Source organism: Gymnogyps californianus, chromosome 1, assembly GCF_018139145.2.
Source record: "Gymnogyps californianus isolate 813 chromosome 1, ASM1813914v2, whole genome shotgun sequence".
Taxonomy (NCBI): domain Eukaryota; kingdom Metazoa; phylum Chordata; class Aves; order Accipitriformes; family Cathartidae; genus Gymnogyps; species Gymnogyps californianus.
This window is the reverse complement of record NC_059471.1, coordinates 46,449,875-46,455,991: the sequence shown is the minus strand read 5'-3', so window position 1 is coordinate 46,455,991 and position 6,117 is coordinate 46,449,875.

The following is a 6,117-nucleotide window of genomic DNA, read 5'->3' as shown; positions in this document are numbered from 1 at the left end:
GTTAGTTAATTGTTTCACCTAAACAGAGGAGCTTCAGGACCACCCAGTCATTTGGGATATAACTCAAACTTTGTAGGTTTGTGCCACAGCCCCCTCCTTAACCCACGCCAGACATTGCAGGTGACTGAGAGTGCAGTAGTTGTACCACAGTTGCCCCGTGTCCCTCAGCCAAAGGCATACTGGAAGGGCTGCGCTGTCACACCCCCTGCTCTCACTGCTGGGGTCTAGTAGCGATGAACTCGCACTACCAAGCGTTCCAGGTGGCAGGCCCTTCACCAGGTATACCTACATAGATGCAACCAAATACAGAACAACAAACTGATTACAATCAGTAGCACAGCAATCAGGTGCAATGGGGCATCAGGATTCATTGATAATCACCCAAAGATGGCCCCCACCAGCTAGCCCATGAGTTTTCTTAGGTAATGGCCACCTCCGCAGTCTGTTGGGATTGAGGAGGCACCTGAGATGGTGCTCTGTGCTCTTACCACAAGGTTTCGTGTAGGCTGTCTGCTCCTAGTTGAAATTCAGTCACTTCGGATTTAACAGTTTCTTCCCATGTTGTACCTAATAGGGGGTTTGGCCACTGAAACCTTAAACAGTACTTAAGGCATTGCTTTGGGTTAGCAGCTAGGCAGTACACACAGTTCCATTTGCTGTCACCATCATGGCACTGCTTCTACACTCCCACTCCTTTCTGCAGCCTACTGGGATAACCATTTGCACCATCCTCCCTGGATACTGGTGTAACAGCTGATATACACAAAGTGCCATTTCCATTGGTCGCTACTTGCACTTTTTCTTCTACCTAGAGCACATCATCCATCTATAAGTCAAACTGGACAATAAACAAGGCTCTACAAGGTAGACAATACCGGAATGACAAATATAGCATCCATGAGTCAGTTATTTACAGCCCCAGTTTGTTCTGACATCAGTAAAGTCACCAACGCAGGGCTGCACCCATAGACTTCCTCGATTACACACGGCAGAGGAGCAAACCAGCCTGCAGGAGCCCCATCTGGCAGGGCTGGCAGTGGTGCAGGTAGCCCCCGAACCCCTAGCTCTACTTGCGGCCCATTACTGCTCCACCTGAAGTCACAGAAAAGCACACTGCACCGCTGAGGGTCAGTCGGGGCTGTGCCCTTTAGCCAAACTGCTCCCTTTTTGCATGAATCCCCCCTGCAGCTACCTGCTTGTAGCTTGGCTTCTAGTGCTGTAGCTATTTGCATGAGTGAGCACCACTCCTTGGTATGGGAGGAGCTCCCTGCTTGGGGATGTACCAGGTGATTTCAGCATCCTTAGCCCACGTTAGCTCTTGGCTAGTGTTTCCACCTCCCCTTCTGTTCATTCAGTAATATTCCTTTCCCGAGACAGCACGATGTGGCTTTGTGTACATCCTCCCCTGCACAGTTTATCCTTTCTGCTCAGTCAGCTGCCCTGGAAAGGGTTCCCACTCCACCCAGCCACGTTCCGAGGTCTCTCCTGTGCCGTCCACTCCATCTGAGCAGCCATGAGAAGAGGGAAAGATGGCATTAAACACACTGGCACATGAAAGGAATGCATACTCCATGCTTGGAGATACGCATACTCAACGCTTGGAGATTCAGGTGGTTCGGTATGATGGGCAGGGTATGGTCCACTAGCAGTAATTCATCATCCTAATGCCGATTCCTAACAACGAGACTTAGAAACTTGACTGGTGAACTTGAATGACAACCCTTTAAAAGCATTTGCCTGGAGGCAGGTTGTATCAGTGGACTCTGTCAAGGAGCAGTAATATCAATGGGATGATCTCAACTACAGGATAAAATGCAACTTACTCCCTGTAGGTTTTGCTCTTATAGACATAACGTATGTAAGATGATACATTGCGTCTGCATGCACCTCTGTCCCTGTTTTCCCCAATACAAACAGGATTTGAGCAACAACATCCCAGTTCAAGACATTGTCACTCATAAGACTATTGTCTCTACCTCTATGCCTTTGGGTTTTCCCATACTCCCGGTGTGGTGTCATATGGCCTGGGTCCATAAATCTTTTTTCCCTCCTGATGGAGGCTGGGCACAACTACATACCTCCCACCAGCCAAATCCTACATTCTGGCGAACCCCAAGTGCCTTACTGCTGACTGAATTTCCCATGAACAGGTGCCTCCTGGCAGGACATTGGATCTATTCTTCCAGCACACTCGTACATTCAAGGAATTGGTGAATAACATCTGGGTTTTGCCCCCAGTGCTGGGATACAAGAGTTAGAAACAGGGTCCTGGACCCATATTTGAAAACCAGCATGAGGGTGTCCGTGCAGGAGCCATTTCACATGCCACATAAGGTGCCTTGGTACCAAGGCCAATCCTAATACAAATGCCAGCCCCCCCTTAGCAATAAACCTGTTTGGGATTTTAACTTTACCACTGCTAGCTTGCTAATCATGTTAACTCCCCACCCACTGGCAGAGACAGCTGAAGCAATTTGCAGGGACACCTACAGAACACAGAGAAAATTCCTGTAAACCAAAAAGTTCCTCTACCAGGATGTTGTCAGGTCAACCTATCAATGAGATGGCGCTACCCCTTTCCAGCAGTATTGTTCTCCTGTCAGCTGGTAATCCATGGTCCACGCCTTGAAAACATTCAGTTCTTGTCTCTGCTGCCATTTGCACAGCTCAGCACGTTCAGCCCGTTTGCATGGAACTCCTAGCCAAAGCCACGCCATGATACTTCTGTATCAGAGACGCTCCAGCAAATGGCAATTTTTACTATGTTATCTCACAAAATAAAGCAGAGTGATACGATAGTTTTTACAAATGAAGAAACCATCCAAGCCATTCATCTGGGAAGAATCACTATAGACTCTAGAGACAGAAATAATGTTTAGACAGTGAGTTTTGAGGAACCTTTTAAAGCAATTATCCCCAGCTTTTACTGAAGCATGAGCAACAATATCAAGTAACCAGCCTGTTGCAGGCAACACTCTACCCTGCTGTTGCTCGTCCTTAGTTTTATCTTTTTATTTTTCTGTGGCCATGAGGCCTTAAATTGAGGCCCTTTGTTTTAAGGACCATTTTACCTGTGGCTACTTTTTGAAAAAAGGGTGAGTTTCAGCTCCTGTTCTATAAGGCCTTGTTTGTGATAGATAATGTCTACTTATTTTATCAGTCCCTAACATTGTACTCTAGAAGTGTAAGCACTTCCCTCCCCCTAGAAAATCTTCCTGTGTAGACATATTAGGAGGATAAAAAAGGGAAGTTTCCCTACAGATGATATCCGTTGCTGAAAAACAATAACTTCATTCGTCATTGTTAAAGAACAAGTTCTGTTTTCCTATCTTTTTCTTTTTCAGCACAGTCTGCTGAGGAATAAGATAGTCATAGGCAGCCTAGAACAGGTCCTTCAGCCACTGACTCGTCACACTAATCTCCCCATATTTTTCACAGCTTGTATTTTCATTAAATTGGAGTGGGCTACTTGTGCCCTGCAAGCCTCACGTACTTTCATCATAGCTGGATCTGGTCTATTTTATTGTCACTTAACTCTTTTCCAACTGCTTCCATTATTTTCCCCTCTGCATTTTTTTCCTAGCCAGATGCAAGCCAGGCTTACCAGGGTGGAGCACAGCTGCTGTGTGAGTGCTTCAGAGCTACTTGAATACAGCCAGAAAATCAGCACAGATGAGACTTTCAGTGCTAAAAGCTGTAGCATTTACAACCAAGACCTCGCAGTTGCAATGTTGCTGCAGGCTTCATCAGGCAGGTAGTCTGTCAGCTGAAACAGGAAGAGGTGTACCTGTACGACCTCAGCCTGATGTGGTGAAGTCTCCCATTAGAAGCTAGGCTGTTACCAGCTATCACTCTCTTGGCTTTTATGGAAGGGTGTCTGTGGGCTGTTTCTCATCTTCACACGATCATAGTCAGGGCTGCTTCAAATCTCTGCCATAAGTGAGTGACTCTCCAACCAGAAAGACTGAAACTTCAGAGAGCTTGTCCTTCTCTTCTAGAAAAATAAAAAATTTCCTATTTTTAGTCTTGTTTCTGCATACCAGGGCTCAGTACAGGCCTCTGGACTTTTTCTGGTACTACTAAAAGCGTACACAAATAAAAATAACTTCATTTTTATAATTTAAAATACTCCGGTCTCAAAAACTCGTCTGTTGTTAGTTAAGTGATAAGTAAGGCAGAGAAACCACCTAATGAAGACATACCTGTTAAAGATTTTCAAGTTACTAACTAAAGCTTCAAGGTACTCTGCCACAGCTGGCAACAACATAGCTCTTTCACAGACCAGCCCAGACCTCTGAATGTTGTCTTTGGACCTTTGCTACTTGGACCTTTCTTAACCTGCTGCCACCTCTCCCAGCTCCAGCTACCTCGGAGTCCAAGAGCTCTACAAAGCATGGCTTTGCCTACCAGCTAAGCAAGAGCGAGCCATGGGGGGCTCACAAGGTGCCCGGAGAGGGTGCCCACACCACCAGCTGCCCATAGGTTTTCTTTTATTCAATTCTGGTAAACTCCCCAGTTCTCATGCTTTGCCAGCCGACACCACAGACACTATTGGCAGTCCTTTGCACTAAGTCCAGGGCCCGATTTGGCTCCACGTACGGAGCTGCAGCTGCCTTTCTTGCTCATTTTGGCTGCTACACCCCATCTAGTGTGATGCAGAGAGCTCCTTCTGCACTTGTCCTCTTCTCCTACACTTAGCGTGCCTAAAACATACACAAGCAATTACAACAAAGCAATTAAGGGCACAGGCATTGAAGCAAACTTTGTTTACTCCAAATATCAGGCAGCAAAATAGAACTGCAAGGTACTGCAATAAGTCTCCGCCAGTAAGTCAATACATCTAAACTCAGATGATGCATTAGGGGGTTTAAAATAATGTTACCTCAAAATAATGAAATTGCAGCCCTGTTAGGTCTCCTAAGACTTCTACACAGACCCAGAAAAGATTTTTTTTGGCCACAAGATGTTCTTTTTTTTTCTGCAGACACCAGAATTTCATCAGAGCACTAATCTGGATGAAAAAATATTTCTACTGACCTCGCATGACATGGATCAGTCACATCACAGCATCAGCGTAATGTTGCCTGAAAACAATAAGAGAGGCAACCAGAAGAAGCGTCAGCTGCTCGTTCCGCATTCATTGATAAGTAATAAATCCTTCTCCCCAGGTCTGGGTCAATCCCTTGCAGTCAGAGTCCACCTTCCTCTCCTGCATCTTCAGCCGCTTGCAACTTATATCCTTGCAAATGCAACTTGTGATTACCAGAAACTATAATTGGGGGCTGTTATCTTCCCACCTTTAGAGAACCAGCCACTATGAACAGAACATGGGGCTGAAAGGAGAATTCCTAGAGCGACAATGGAAGACATCGAACATTTCTAGGTGGGGACAGCAAAACAGTTACTTCAGTTTTCTTGACAGTATTGGCTTCAGCCATAAACACACCTCATTATCTGCCAAGGTTTGTGTAGCTGTTCCGTATAAATGAACAAGTCACACAGTCACGTATTTGCTATTACATGCTATTACAAACATGTCTGAGATGCACATTAATCTGTTCAAGGTGAGGTGATAACCCACGGCTTATCTCCAGATTTTGCATTTCCTGAAAAGCTGAGGGCTGGATGTAGATTTACATATACACACAGAACTATAATGGCTGAGCTGTAGTAAATGTCTCAAGACGTTTTGAATTCCAGAAAGATTATTCTCTCACAGAAATTCAAAATTGAAGCGAACATTTCTCACTGAAAAGCATTGCTGTTTCTATGAAAGTCATTTTTTCCCCATCAATAACCTCAAGGAACCAGCCTTAGAACTGAAAGTAAAAAAAAAAAAAAAAAAGTTTATTTTTTAACAGACTTTATGTATGCAAGAAAATGCTGCTGAAGAATTTTTTTCTATATAAAGTACTTCTCAAAGAACTCAAGGATGGTGACATTTGAGAGATCACTGAAGAACTGTTACCCTGTTTTGAAGCCATTTCAAGATTAGGGAGAGCTTTGGATCACATCTGGGTGTTTCCAAGAAACTTAATGATGGGAATTGGGATCATAACCCACTAGCCTGAAATTAAAAATTCAAGCAGTAATTTATTTATTATAGCTTGCAATAGA